Here is a 16,363-nt window from a genome sequence, read left to right on the forward strand (position 1 = left end):
TAACCCTTTGTTTGAAGTTGATGCTGATTGGACTTCGGATAATCCCCAATTTGTGATAAACGAGAGAATTCCTTCTTATTGCCATGAAGAGGATGATTTTGATTTCAGAAATCTGGATTTGGGTATAACTCCTAACAGCAAATCTTGGTCACTGGATGGGAGTGGTGAATTGACTACAGCTGTTCGTCATTGGATCAGTCCAAATAGGGTTCCCAATTTCACACCATACAGGAGTTGGTTGGATTATGTACACCAGCGTTTGGATAGATTTTAGTGTAGTATGGATGAGAGTTATGTCTCAATCTCAAGGAATGGTTTTTCAGCTTCATTCTTATTCATAGTACCTATGTACCCAGAGGTTCTCTAGATTGATGATGACAGTTTGGTATTTGATGCGCCTAGGGTATTATTGTCAATTTTTGAGCAACTTGTTTCCTACATCACCTATTTAGGTCGGGTTGTCACCATCTACTAGATTATGCATAGTTCATTGATACATTTCTACCTTATCGTGTCGGCTGGTTATGACAACAAGGTTTGGGATCCAGGTGTTGATCTTATGTACTCATGGCTTGTTGAGGATTTGGTTATAGTTCTACTCAATTTGAGACTGGATATGGAGATAATCAGAGTTGTACAGACTACAGATGCAGTGATATCTCAAATTTATATGGGACCCAAGAATCCGATTGATGGATGGGTTGTAAAGTGACACCTTGTTGCACAGTATGGTCAAATTGGGCTATAGGTCTGCCCGCATATTCATATGGGATCCTGGTATTGATTGCTTGAGGACAAGTAATTTTAAAGAGGGGAGATTTGTAATATCTCCCTTTTTGGGACATTAGAAATATTAAATGCATATTATATATAATATAAAAATTGACTTGGAGAGCGTGGACTCAAAATGTAAAAGGTCAATTTAATATTATAAAGTGGGCAAAAGGACAACGAGAGATAAGACGAAAAGCTAGGAGGGAAAACGAAGAGTCACAGCTATGAGGATAAAAGGAGGAGAGACTCTTTCATTTGGGCATGCTTGGTTTTATTATTCAGATTTGAGTTCCTCTCTTGGGAGAGTAATCAGAAAGCTTCAGCTTTCAGCCAGTGTGAGGACGTAGCCCCTCGTGCCAACAGGTAGTGGACGCAAACCCATTGTCCGTGAAGACATCATTTCAGGTGTCTCATATGCACTTACAGGTTCTTCTCTGAGTGTTCCAATCTGACTATAAATTATGTGTTTAAAATTGGATTTCGAAAGCCAGTTATTGTATTGTTGTTGTATAATGCAATAATGTTGTTTTAAAGAGTTTTATGAGAGTTTACTGGTTTTATGTTGTTGGTTTGTAACACAATTTCATATGCTTGAATTCCTAAACGTTATTTTGAAAAGAACAAGTTTATATCTATTGGAGAATCTGTTGTTTTCTTTTGGTGTTCATGATACATCTGCATATATTTAGTTCTAAAAACATTTTGAGGTAAAATCGAGTAAATATCCAATTTGGGATATTTCACATTCCAAGATGGTTCTTGTGGTTTTGATTGGTTTCTGCCTTACTTGGCTTTTGATTTGATGGTGTCACTGAGGTTGTGTCAATGGCTGATTATATCACAATGTTATTCCATGAGTACCATGTGATGTGATTAGTGGTTGCACTGTGTGATGCATTTGATGACTGTACTTTATTTCAGTTAATGCAGTATTGGTGATTCGTCTATTAGATTATGTTGTTTTTAGTATTTTGATCATATTTGCATGGAGATGCTTTGAGAGAATAAGGCATGATGATAATTATGAATATCTAATAAATGTAACTTATATGCAATTGGATATTTCAGTTATTTACTTTAACTGATTATGCTCATGTGTTGTAAAATGATTTATTTAAATTTAAATGCAATGTTAATTTAATGGCATGATGTTTGCTTCTTTACCATGCAATTACTATGCATTATGCCCTTTGTGTCAATACAAAGCTAAACAAAGTCGTAGTCACTCATTCATGAGATCTACACATTGTATCACTCTCCTTTCATTGTTTGTTACAATGCAATTTACGCACTTCGTCTATTTATACCGTGAGCATTTGCACTTGATGTTTGCTTGTTTCTGTGAATAGGTACGTGGCACATTCTACCGAAGCTGCAGGATTTGAGTGTGTTTATATCCCCAACAATGGCACAAGAGATAGTAGCTTTGGCCACCTCCATATTTGAGCCAATATCCTCCATGTATGAATGGTGTATTCATAATTGATTATTATCTATCTGGAGCATGCTCATAAATCTGGATTCATATTGCATTGTGATCGACCAGTGTCTATCTGCACATTTAGAGTTCCCACAATTGTTGCAAAATGATTTGATTAAAAATGCTCATCTTTATGCCTTGGGCATTTTTATTGATTATCTTATTTATCGGCTATTTTGTCATAGTTGGATTTCAATTAAATTGGAATTGATTTTATTTAATTTGGGAAAAGGGGTCAATAGTCATTTTTAAATATTTAAATGACTTATTTTTAAGTCACTTTTGGAAAGTGCCTTATATTGTGAAAGTGAGTTCATTTCACTCATTTTCACTTTTGATTTGAGAGAATTTTATGGATTTGCTCCAACTTTGCATTGGAGAAATCATATTTTGCTTGTTGGGTGAAATCCAAGTGTTGAATTTGTCCGTGGAGCGGCTCGTTGAAATCATGTCAGAATTGCTTTGCTTCACCAAAGGTTTCATCCAATAAAATGGAGTCTTCATTATTTTCTCCTCTTCCTTGGTTTTTAGTTTTTACCATTCATGTGAGGTAGGGTATCTCACCATTTCTTGTATACTATATCTTTTTGAATGAATTAGTTGTATGCTTTAGAGTGTTGTGTTGAGAATTAGTTGTCCCCCACATTTGTGTTTGATTGCTTGACTCGGTTGGATGGGTGCGAGCATTTTTAACTTTCCCATGTGACATTTTGGGTTTCAGTAATGTTATACTGTTGGGATTTTCATGTATGCATCGAAGTGGAATTTTATTGGATTTATGTGCTGTTGGATGGATTTAGACCAACGGGTTTTAATTTCATGAGATTTCATTATGTTTGATTTTTAGGCATTTTCTAGTTTGCCTTGTTTTTCATGTCACCTAGATATGGGTGTCACCATGTTTGGTGTGTTTCAGTTATTGGAGGTTGTAGTACTCCAACTTTGAAATGGAATTGTCAAATCGAACTGGATTGAGGACATTCCAAATATTTGATATCGAATCCTAAGCATGACCCTTTAATGTTAAATTGTTAGATTTCTTACCTTACTAAAGTGAACCATAATTTAGGAGTTTGGTTACCTTTGGACGTTTTTAGCTTTCCTCGTGTTGTGATGAGATGATTGATGGAATCTGTGGGAATCCGTGCTCTTGGCAAGAGGCCAATCGAGCAACTTGATATTTGGCTTGGTTTTTCCTTACTTGGTTTCTTGCCTTGAGTGTTTTGGAATCAAGTTATCCTCCTGTTATCGTTTTGTTTGTTATTGTGTTGTCTTTATATTGTCACCTTCCATGCTTGAGGTTGAGCTCACATGTGATATGTGGATGACTAGTGTAGAGACCGCATCCAAGCATGTGTTTGATCTATGTTCCTATGTCGAGGTCTGAGTAACTTGAGCTCTTTGTATTGAGACCAATACAACTTACCTCGTTTTGTGTCTTGTGACTTTGAGAGTCTTTTATGCCTTTTTCCTTCTTGCATTAATTGTTTTTTATCTCATTGTTGTAACAAGATGAGCTTGGTTGGTGCTTCAGTAGTAGAGTAGAGTGGCTCTCCAAGGCAGGCTGGGACACAAAGGGGTCTTAGGGTATCCCTCGATAGAGTTCTTAATAAGTGATAACCAAATAAATAGATGTGATTCGATTATAACAATAGATAATGTGATCACTTTGTTGTCGTATGAGAACATTGATATGGCATAGTACCTTGCCATCTATGAATGTTGATATGGTATAGATACCCTTGTCTGTAGATGTTGATATGGCTGAGTAGGGTTTCCTTGTTGAGAGGACTACTCGAAGCCACATTGACCACCATTTGTCATGTGATGACACTCCCACTCTTGAGTTTCTACACCAAACCCTTGTTGGTTTTGAGTAATGACCCTATTGTACCACGAGTGTGCTTGGTATGTACCTCGGCTATTGGACTACATGTTGAATATTCTCCTTGTGTTGTGGTGCTCTTCACCTTTGTGTATTACTTTTGATCCCATGTTTAGTGTTTTCCATGAGTTTTGTATTCTACATACTTGTGTTATACTTGGATTATTGTATGGTCCTTGAGTCATGAATTAGATTGGCATGAGTGTAGCCTTACTGGTGTGTGTGGTGACCTTGTGTTTGTGGTCGAGTTACTATCTCCACAAGAATAGTGGGGTGATCTAACGGATCCACGTGGTAAGGTGGTGTTGCACCATACCACTCATAAAGACCAATGTACAATTGATGGGCTTCCTCCAAATTTAGAGTTTGAGCATTGAGTGCTCCATGATATGCTTCACTTAGCTCATGATGTATATATATTTACACTCTTTCAATCATGTACTTAGAGCAGATTCATTGATGTACTTATACTTGACCTTGATATGTATGTGTACCTGTATGATCTCAAAGCAATTTATTGCTCTTATATTGTCTATTGTAATCGAGTGATCATGACCTTGAGGTGTTTTGTTTTGGTACTCCCTAGTGTAGAGCTAGATGTATTTTAGTCATGCATTGGAGTCAACATAGGTTTACTTTTGCATTTCTTGTGTTTTGGATGAGATTCGAAGATTAGCGTCTACCCTTGCTCATTTGCGTATGTACACATTGGCTCCCCCTCATTAGATTGAGACTTTTTGTCTCAAAGGTCTGTCAATCAAAGATCTACGTCTTTGTCCATCTACGTTTCCCTGGCGAGAATCAGTGTCTCCGCCCAATTGGGTCTTTTGCTAGTTTTTTATTGTTGTTCCTCTTGTTGGGTCCCTATTGGCTTTTTACTAGACCTTTACCCGATTATATGATGGCTCCTTGTTAGTTTATGGCTTGTTAGTTTATGAATGGCTAGAAAGGAATGAAATTGTATGCTTAAACACATTAGGAGCCTTTCCTTTGGGCTTTACAAAGAACATTTATATAATATATTATGTTAGGATTGGATCTCTTCTCCCTATTTCATTAGCTATGAGTACTTGTCGGCTTAGCCTCTTGAGATCCATGGGTGTTGTCCAAATCCTTATGGAAATCTTGTGAACCTGTGTTCTCTATCCTAGGTATATTTTGGGGTTTTCTTGGAACCTTTGGTAGAGTTGTGAAGTCTTTGCTAGTGTGCAATCATATAGTGATTGTCATGCTATTTCGTGCATGTTGTGTCGTGCTTCTGGTTATGATTATCTTATGCACTCGATATGTTATGCGCGCACTATATATAAAAAAAACACTCTTCTATATATATTTAACCCTTGTTTCCAAGGGATTCTTAATGAGGTATTACATAGTTAAAGGTAGGTAGAGAAGTGAAAACAATGCTTAGAATGGTCAAAAAGTCAAACTCCAGACAATTTGCCAACATTAACAATGTGACTCTTGTTGTATGACATCTATGGGATGGAAGTCATTATTCGTACACAAAATGACAACAGAAGCCTAAGCCTAATTGTACAAGCCAAATCTTTATGATACTAGTTGCTTGGAGGGCTTGTTGTCAGGGAAGCTACACAAGAGAAGACAAGCCAAATGGGACTGAATTCATTCTCTTGAAAATTTGCAATCATTCATGATATGGTGCAATTTTTCAACTTGAAATATATAATTGTTTTCTATTTGATGCATGTCTCTGAGTGGAGAAGGGAATCTATTTGTCAATTATGTACATATTCATTGAAAATAATTAATCAAAAATTTTAGGATATGTGGCATATTGTAATTGGTGTCACCATTGTTGGTGATAGGAGTATTATAATGAAAAGATGTTTTGATATTGGGAGTCATTGCTGATATGAGGAAGATATTGTCTAAGTTTGATTTATAGGTTTTATATTGTTATGGAGATACAAGGTTTGAATATGATTGTACCTAGAATAGAAGTTGGAATCATTTTCATGGGGACCAAATTTGACACCATTGAGGTTGTTTTTAGTGACCTTGCAAAAGAGCTTGTTCAGAAATATCTTGATGTTTAAGTATGGTGAGTGCATTTATATTCTTCCTATTGATGATATTGTCAATAGCGTGGTTTGTAGGTTCAGACTTGAAGAGTACTCGTCATGCCCAAAATTTTCAACTTGGTAAAAACTCCAAAACAAACTCGACCAAAACTTGGCAAAAACTTGGCAATTTAGAAAGAACTAATAATTCAAAACTCTTAAAGAAGCATATTTTCTTTTTGTAAAACTCAATTACAAGATGTATTAAATACAAAATTGACATCTTGAAAGCAAGGTTGCATGGGTACTCATACCCACACCCTTAGTACTCGTACCCAAGTACCGGATACACTTATCCCAAGTATTGGGTACTCGGTGGAGAGCATCATATCTAAGGACCTTGATTATGATTTTTGAAAAAAAAAATCGGTCTTTTGTTCACGTATCAGCTTGTTGTTTATCAAGCTTAATTCAACACCTAATCAGTTTGAAACTTTGATACAATATCGATTAACAATAAACTTTAGCACTGTTCAAGTCAGAATTTTATCATTTGCAAAATGTCATTGTCATATGATTTATGATCTTCTTGTTCATGTTTAAAGTCTACCTTCTCTGTTATGCATCTAATCATTTATCATATATTATTATTACAAACATATAGCAAATCTGAAACTGAAAATAATACATTACATCTGCAAACCTTATCATAGTTCTTGTTTTGAAAAACCGTTGTCATGACTCGTTAATTCAGATTTTCTATAAATATAAAAGTATAATTAATGATGAAGTTTGGCATACCCAAGTACCCCCCATCCCCTATTATGAAAAATAGACTTACCTGTACCCATACCAATACCTAAGTACCCCATGTACCCACATCCCCATGCAACCTTGCTTGAAAGAGAAAATGCATAGTTTTAAAGCAAAAACAACATGTGAAAACACAATTTAACCAACATTTTACTTGCATAAACCGTATTACCCATGGTTTTGTCATTGTGTCTATAAAAACGCAAGAGTTAAACTTGAGAGTAGTTGCCCAACAAAGGAATAGAAAGTACTCAACATCTTGAGGAGTACTCAGAGAGTGTGAAAACTATGGTCAAAAGTACTCAACATCTTGAGGAGTACTCAGAGAGTGTGAAAACTATGGTCAATAGTGTCAATGGAGATTTGTTTAATGCCTATTTAAAGCCCTATTTTATCAGAAGCTTATAATCCAAGGAGAAAAGCAAAAACATAGCGTGGAGTTCAAGCCAATTGAGATAGATCCTAGAAAATATTGTGTTGTTTTTTTCAAATAGTGGAATTCTCAATGAAAATTCACTTATTAATGCTTTTTATTGGGGTCACAAAAGTTGTAGTACTTCATGTGGTGCTTATTTTGGATAATAAAGACCAATAGGGTCAAATGTGTAAGCTAGCGGCACTGGAACTTGGAGGAATTACCATCATCTCAAGTTAACTTCTCAATTTAAGATGATATTTTGCTTGAAAAGCATTCCTGTATTTTTTCATTTTGTTTTTCCTTTTTAAGTTTTCTCTATTCATGCTCACAAATTTGAAGAATGTATGTACTGTGAAGATTTATTTTAGAGACAAGTTTGGAATTCAGTGTTTAGCTCAATATTGATAGAGTCTAGTGAGCTTCCAAGATTTTTATTGAGAATTATGTCATTCACAGCCAGTAGACAATGATGGAGCTTTGTCATGGCTAGCTCACTAGGGATTGTTGTCAAATAATTCAAGACTGTGATTTGAGAGTTTGGGACTGAGAACTCAAGAATTCAGCTTGAAGACACCCTTTGGACGATCATGAGGCAGCTTGATAGAGCTCCACTTGATTCAAGATTTATTTCTTCAAGAAAAGATCTTCTAAAAAATGCACATTTATATTATGTAATCAACAATTTTGATGATGCATGCATGAGGAGGGGTCCCTTGGCAAGGTGAAGTTTGTATTTGCAGGATATATTTGTAGCAACAATGTAATATGGGGGAGACTGTTAGCATAATTATCACTTTATTGCACTGTTATATATGGTTACTCATGTAACTATTATGATTATATCATCAAGAGAGACAACATGGTTACATGTATAATTGTGGAGCAATAGAATAGTTACATGTAGAAGCATGTGTAACAGCGCAACAAAGTAATAATTATGCTAGCATTCCCTTACTTATTACACTTTTCACATAACAGATTAAGTGATTTTTCTGTAAAGGCTTGGTCTGTTGCAGAGGGATCTTGTTGGGCATGATCTTTAGCCTTTGCGTTCATTGCCTTATAACACAAGGTCAAGGTGCAGGATGCACACGGATCTTGTTGGTCATGATCTTCAGTCTTTGCTTTCTTTGCCTTGCAATCCAAGGTCAAGGTGCAGGATTTGTTGGTGCAAAGCAGCGCATGGCTATCGATCTACAAACTAATACCTAAAGAATCTTGAAAATTCTAACCCAAGTAAATGTGAGATTATTTGTTATTCAAATTGATCTTGATTTTCAATTATCTTCTCGCGTATCCTCGATGTTGCATAAATGGTCCCTTAATATAATGAGCTGACCGTTACAATATATTATAATTAAAAATAAGTTTGAAGTATTCCCTCAACTATTCCTACAACATCTCCGTAACCATGTCCTATGATCTCTCCCTAAATTATCCATGATCTTCTCAACAATCTTCATTCACTCAATTCTCCCCAATTCTCATTCCTAAGTAGACTTCTCGAATTAGTCTAGATTACTACAAGTTTTTCATCATATTAATCATTAAACATTACAAATACAAAATATTCTCTAACACTCCCTCTTAAAAAACATTTGTAATTTTCATCTTTGTCACTTGGTCCTCTAGTCTTTATGTTTGTCTCCTTGTCTTGCGCCTACAACCTTATTGTCCATATTCCTACGTCACCTGTCATGTTTCAACTGGATTTAAAATCCTCCGTTACGTTTCGTGCATATTGTTGAGAACAAAATGAGAGCAGTTTGGTCTCTATGATAGAGCAGATAGTGTTGAAGAGTGGGTAGTCCGTTTAGAGGATAAGATGGTTTCTGCTACAAACAGAGCGGCTATTGTTACAGGTTTCAACATCGATTTGGCTCTTGTAATGGATGACTTCAACGCTAGCAGTTATACTGAACCATAGCAATTTAGAAATCTGCGGTCTTTTCTCAATCCCTAGTCTTTGAAGAGATGGGTGAAAGGATTTAAACAAAGAAATAAAATTGATGTAATAAAGAAAAATACACGACACCAGATTTATCCTGGTTCACCACAATAGTGACTACGTCCAGACTACAGAGTATTAGATTAATATGTAAAAAAAGGTGATTACAAATGAGCAGGAGCAGCATATAAAAGGGCTCCAATAATATTACAAATGAAGAGTCTTTGGAAACCAAGAGACTCGATTATTGGAGGGAAGAATGACGTGACTGTTGGCCTTCACATTATCAACAAACTCCCACCTGAAGGACAACCAATGCTGCAACTGATCACCCAATACCCTGCTCAAAGATTAATCTATCTTTTCTTCACAAGCCCAAGAGAAGTTCTAGCACATTCGAACTTCTCTTTGGCAACAACCTTTGTGAATATATTAGCCGGATTGATTTTGGTATCAATCTTGACAACATTCAGCTTGCCCTCTTCGATTGCATGACGAACAAAGTGAGCATGTGCATCAACATGCTTGGAGCGACATTGTGATGAGTGATTATGTGCCATGAAGATCGCACTACGGCTATCATAAAACAAATTATATTCACTTTGATGAACTTTCAAGTCACCAAGTAACCGCTGAAGCCAAATCATTTCCCTTGCACCTTCGGAAAGAGCTAAGTATTCAGCCTCAACTGAAGAAAGAGCAATGCAATGTTGCAACCATGAAGCCGAACTGATTGTAGCTCCAGCAAATGTGAAGGTGTAACCTGTGGTAGACCTTCGTTTGTCCAAGTCTCCGACAAGATCAGAATCAGTGTAACCTTGTAGCTGAACTTTATTTTCGCCAAAACATAAGACATAATCTGAAGTACCTTTTAGATACCTTAGTATCCATTTGACGGCTTCCCAATGAGCTTTTCCGGGATTGCTCATGAACCTGCTCACAACTCCCACCACATGAGCAATGTCGGGGCGAATAGAAACCATAGCATACATAATGCTACCAATGGCTGATTTGTAGGGAATTTTCTCCATAAATTCTTTTTCTTCTTGAGTTTTAGGACATAATTCAAAACTTAATCGAAAGTGACCAGCAAGACGAATAGGAGTTACTTTTCCATCAGCCATGCCAAATCTTTCAACAACTTTGTCAATGTATTGTTTTTGAGACAAAGTGATTTCCCTCTTTTTCCTATCCCTTGTGATTGTCATGCCAAGAATCTTTTTAGCCGCCCCTAAGTCTTTCATTGCAAATTTGCTTGCCAATTTTTGCTTCAACTCATTAACTATTCTTTTGTTTGTTCCAACTACTAACATGTCATCGACATAAAGAAGAAGGATGACAAACTCACCACTTGGAAGTTTCTTGAAATAGACACATGGGTTTGATTCACATCTTGTGAAATTATGCTCAGCCATGAAGCGATCAAATTTTACATACCACTATCTTGGGGCTTGTTTTAGGCCATACAAGCTCCGTTTTAATCTACAATAAAGATGTTCATGTCCCTGCTTTATGAACCCATGAGGCTGCTCCATGTAAAGTTGCTCTTCTACATCACCATGTAGGAATGCGGTTTTCACATCAAGTTGTTCTAATTCAAGATCTCACGTTGCTGCTAATCCCAGAACAATTTGGATAGTTGTCATCTTCACAACCGGTGAGAAGATTTCGTTGAAATCTATCCCTTTTTCTTGATCAAATCCCTTTACCACCAATCTGGCTTTGAAGCGTTTATTGCCTTCTGCTTCGTCTTTCACACGATATATCCACTTGTTCCTGAGTGGTCTTCGATTAGGCGGAAGAGATACCAAATCCCAGGTTTGATTCTTGAGCAAAGAATCCATTTCTTCACGCATCGCCGCTTGCCATTTTTCACTGTTTACATCTTTAAGTGCAGCTTTATAAGTGGTGGGTTCAGAGAATTCAGAAACCAAAGCTTAAGGCTCTGCCTCTTTAGCAAATAGCAATTCATAATCTGAGAATTTAGCTGGCATTCTCCTTTCTCTAGTGGATCTTCTCATTTGAGTTTCACCATTCTCTGTTGGAGCTTGAATTAATTCAAATGGAGAACCAGAGACAAAGGTTTTCCCATTCAAATTTTTAACTCCCTCTTTACTGATGTGACTGGATTTTGTAGTTCCCTGCCTCTCTGTTTCAACATACTCATGATCATGTCTGAGTTCTCTTGCATCCATGTTAATCTCAAACCTGCGATGATAGGGATAAGAGGAATCATTGAGTGGATGCCCATTTTTCTCTGCAATTGTCCCTACATGACCCAAGTCGTGGTCTGATTTTTCCCTGTGATAAATGACACTGCCCATTGGTAGTTTATCAGCATCAAAACTATGTCCCATGCTCGCACCACAAGCTGCTTGATCAACAAAATTTGGTTGACTGGTTTTTGCAACATGCAAATTACTCAGACCCTACTGATTACCTGCAAATTAACTGGTTTTTGCAACATACGAATTACCCAAACCATGCGGATTACTCACACCCTCATCGTTGATATCTTGCAGATTAACGTGATTACCCTGCACATTAATGTGATCACCCTGCGCATATGGTTGAACATATTCAATCTGCGGTCTGTATTCCAAATTTCCCTGCGAATTAACATGTTCAAAATGAATTTGTCTTCCCTCAAAGACAAAGTCTTCATTGTTATGCTGTGTATGTTCATCCGCATCTTTATTGCCATGTTTCTTTGACTGTAGATGTCTATTGCTATCCATACGCATTGTCTCATATTGCGCAGAATTATTCTGATTGTATGAAGCAGAGTACGGGCCCTGGAGATTGGAGAACCTATTAGGAGAGAGTGTGCTTGGTAACCTGTCAAAACCCGACCCATATTGCTAAGAATCTTTGTCTATGCCATTGTGTCTTATTCCTTGACAATTATCTTGGCAATGAAAGTGTTTTGTTTCATAGACCCGAGGATGTGAATAGGTAGGCTGAGCATTTGATTTATTTATGTTAGTGAACCGTTCTGAGTTTACACTTTCATTATCATAACTTCCCGAGTTGAAGAGGGAATCTTCTGCCTGAGTATGCCATGCATCCTCTGAGGAAGAGACAGGGGCAGGAGCAAGAACTGATGTAGAAGAGAGGCTATTTGTTGGCTACAGCAACTGGGTATTGCCATGCTGAGAGTGTGTACCATTACTCATCATATCGAGTAAAGCAATGAATTCTCTGTTAGGAGTCTCGTCTTTAGAATGAGGAAACAACTTCTCATTAAAGACGACATCTCTGCTCCTAATGATCTTCTTTTCAGTTAAACTCCAAAGCCTGAAGCCAAACTGATCTTCTCCATATCCAACAAATATACAAGGCTCGGATTTAGGATCCAGCTTGCTTCTTTTTTCTTTGGGCACATGTGCAAAGGCCTGACAACCAAAAACTTTAAGATGAGAATAAGAAATTCTTCTACCTTGCCATTCCTCTTCCGGAATTCCGAAGTTCAACCTTGAAGGACTTCGATTATTTAGATATACGGCTGTATTACATGCCTCAGCCCAGAATTCTTTTCCCAATCCTGCATTTGAAAGCATACACCGAGCTTTCTCCATTATTGTCCGGTTGAGTCTTTCCGCTGCCCCATTTTCTTGAGGGGTGTAGGGTACAACTTTCACCCTACGAATACCATTATCTGCACAATAATTGTCGAACTCCAACGAACAAAACTCACCTCCATTATCCGCTTTTAAACATTTGATCTTATGGCACTTTTGGTTTTCAACAAGAGCTTTGAAAACTTTAAACTTAGAAAAAACTTCAAATTTATTTGCCATCATATATATCCGTACTTTCCTAGTACAGTCATCAAGGAAAGTAACAAAAAATTTTGAACCTCCTAAAGAGCTTACCTCAACCGGACCAAAGACATCTGAGTGTACAAGTTCCAATGGTTTTTCCTTGAGGTTATGTCCATCTTTCAAGAAGATGACGCGCTTTTGCTTCCCGTAAAGGCAATGTTCACAAAATTCCAAATTTTCTTATTGGAGACCCGGTAATTGATCCCTTTTGAGCATTACCTCAAGGTTCTTTTTACTCATGTGGCCTAATCTTTGATGCCTAAGTGTTGCATCACTGCCCATGACTGTCATAGCTGCCCCTATTTCAATAGGTTCTTCAAGAAGATAAAAATTGCCTACTTTGTTTCCCTTGGCAATTATTCTCGAACCCTTGGTAACTTTCCAATTATCCGGATATAAGGATGGATAATATCCTTGTGCAAAGAGCTGACTGACGGAAATCAGATTTCATTTTAATTTGGGAACATGGCGAACATCTGTTAACAACAATTGCCCTCCATCTTCCAGCTGTAACAAAATGTCACCTTTGCCAATTATTTCGCAGGATTTGTTGTCTCCAAGAAATAACTCTCCAAATTGACCTTCATGGTAGTTTGTGAAACAATCCGTACATGAAGTAGCATGGAAAGAGGCTCCGGAATCTATCACCCAAGAATCTGATTTTGTGTCACTTGTAGAAAGAACTAGAGCACTGTCATCTTTCTCATAGGCTGTATTTGCTTCAATGTTTCTCACATTTTCTTGCGCTTTCTTGTAAGCCCGACAATTTCTCTTTGTGTGGCCAGGGTTACCACAAAACCAGCATTTTCCATTCCTACCTCTTGACCTTGAACGATTGGGTGACTTTGATCTTCGCTGATTGTAATTATTATTTCCTCTATGATGGCTTCTTCCTCTTCTCTCAGTGCTGACCATGGTGAGAGCATCACCGGATGAGGAGTTTTTGTTACTCCTTCTCATGTCTTCACTTAATAAAGTGGCAACAACTTCGTCGTAGGCCAGCTTTGACTTTGTAGAGTTTGAAGTACTTACAACTGTAACTACAAGATCCCAATTGTTCGGTAAAGAGCATAACAAGATGATGGCTTGGGCTTCGTCATCTTGAGTCATACCAACCGAGCTCGCTTGACATAATAGGGTGTTCAAATCATTTATATGATTTGACATTGCAGTCCCTTCCTTCATTTTTAGTTTGTAGAGTTTCTTCATAATGAGGATTTTGTTTGCAGCCGACACCGTTTGATACATGTTCTAAAGTTTGTCCCAAACCTCTTTCGTTGACTTCTCGTTTGAGACATTGAACAAGACATTTTTGGCCAGCGAGAGAAAAATGGATGCCATCACCTTCTCATCCATCTTTTCCCAATCTTCATTAGACATTGTAGACGGTTTCTTAGACTTTCCTTCAATTGCGAGAGCCAAGTCTTGCTTAACCAGCAAGAAGCGCATCTGCACTTTCCACAGGCTGTAATTCTTGCCTGTAAATTTCTCTATTTTCAAATCCTCCATCTTTTTAGAAAATTCAACACCGATTTCCCAATTTGCACACCTCGTGCTCTAATACCAATTGAAAGGATTTAAACAGAGAAATAAAATTGACGCAATAAAGAAAAATACACGACACCAGATTTATCCTGGTTCACCACAATAATGGCTACGTCCAGACTGCAGAGTATTAGATTAATATGTAAAAAAAGGTGATTACAAATGAGCAGGAGCAGCATATAAAAGGGCTCCAATAATATTACAAATGAAGAGTCTTTGGAAACCAAGAGACTCGATTATTGGAGGGAACAATGACGTGACTGTTGGCCTTCACATTATCAACAATGCGTTTGTTCAAGCAGAATAGAAAGAGTATATAAATCGAGTGTCAAGATAGTACAGAGAAAAGATTGGGACACTGTGGTCTCCTACTCTGTTTTAAAGCTTTTCAAACTTTAAGTTTTGCTTACTTTTTGTTTGTAATGGTCAGTACTTTTGTTAATTTTTAGCTCTAAGCTATCTGTTATAGTATTTTCTTGCTACAGAAACCCTGTCTAAATTATATTTTAAAAAGTTACAGAACCCATGTGTCAAGTATATTTTAAAAATAAAGGAGGATAGTAAAACCAGTAAAATAAAAAATGTTTGGGTTTGGATTCTGATACGTAGTCGCCAACAATAGCATCATTTATTTTCTGCAAAGGGCCGATTCGGAAGCCCATAATACGCACAAAACAATCTCTAGGATGAAAGAACGTAGCTATACAATCTTAAGACAACGTCGGATAAACCCTCAATGACCTCTCTTAGGATTCCCAGCCAACGAACACTAAATTGGAGAGAAAACCTGGTAATGTAAGCGCAACTCAATAACTTGAACTATGGATAAAGGGAAGTACCCTTCACACTGAACAAAGTAGACATACCCCACCTGGCAATCTAAAGCGAAGAACAGTGGCTTACAATCTGTGCTCATTTGCATGTGAATTGATATTATTCAACAAATAATGAGATTCGATCCCTCAACTACTGCAGAAAACAAAGAGAAAAATCTAAATTTGGAAAAGAAATAGGGTTATACCTTGATGTCGTGATCGGCTCCTCCTGTAGCGAGAAATCCCGTCAGACGATGAAAGTCCAGAGTGAGAACGGGCTTTGAATCGTGCCATGTTATCTGCACTGTGCCTCCCTTCATTTTTGCACCTCCACCAAACGTATGAATGAATGGGTTTTACTTCACTTGAGTATCTTTGTCCACCGTTTTGGCGGGAAATCTGTTCTATTGATATTCGATTGGGTGTCGTAAAATTCAAGTCAGGCACTAAACTCTCCGAAGGTGTATAAAAAAAAAATTAATAAACGAATAAAAATCACATGTTTTTTATCATTTTGTTGGGAAAACATATTTTTTAATTTTAATTATGAATCAAAAAAATAGATTTTCGAAAAAAATTGTGCATATCAAATGATGAATGTTTGTAACAGTTTTTTTTTTTTTTTTTTAAATTATGTTATTCACTAGTACTTGTATCAGAAGGTACAATGTTCAAGTCGATGAGGCATATGTTGTAAATGTTGTCTAAAATGTAAAATTTTAGAAGACTTATTAATGATTCTCTTAGTGGTAACCCAAACCATACAATAAGATTGAAAGGCCCAAATGAATACCACATATCAGTTACATTAGTAGCAACATCAATTTAGTCATGAGA

The 16,363-nt window shown here is 37.0% G+C and overlaps 1 pseudogene across 1 annotated transcript in view; it reads right to left on the reverse strand.

The window, feature by feature from the left end:
- LOC149530326 (chromatin assembly factor 1 subunit FAS2-like) overlaps positions 1–15,935 on the reverse strand; it is a 75,242-nt pseudogene extending 59,307 nt beyond the window's left edge. Inside the window, exon 1 of the transcript XR_016358797.1 lies at positions 15,733–15,935. The product of XR_016358797.1 is annotated as a chromatin assembly factor 1 subunit FAS2-like (transcript). The remainder of the gene's footprint in view (positions 1–15,732) is intronic.
- Between the last annotated feature and the right edge of the window lie 428 nt (positions 15,936–16,363).

The sequence above is a fragment of the Cupressus sempervirens genome, chromosome 11 (genome assembly GCF_028749045.1).
Source record: "Cupressus sempervirens isolate cs-2001-9-10 chromosome 11, ASM2874904v1, whole genome shotgun sequence".
In the NCBI taxonomy this organism is placed as follows: Eukaryota; Viridiplantae; Streptophyta; class Pinopsida; order Cupressales; family Cupressaceae; genus Cupressus; species Cupressus sempervirens.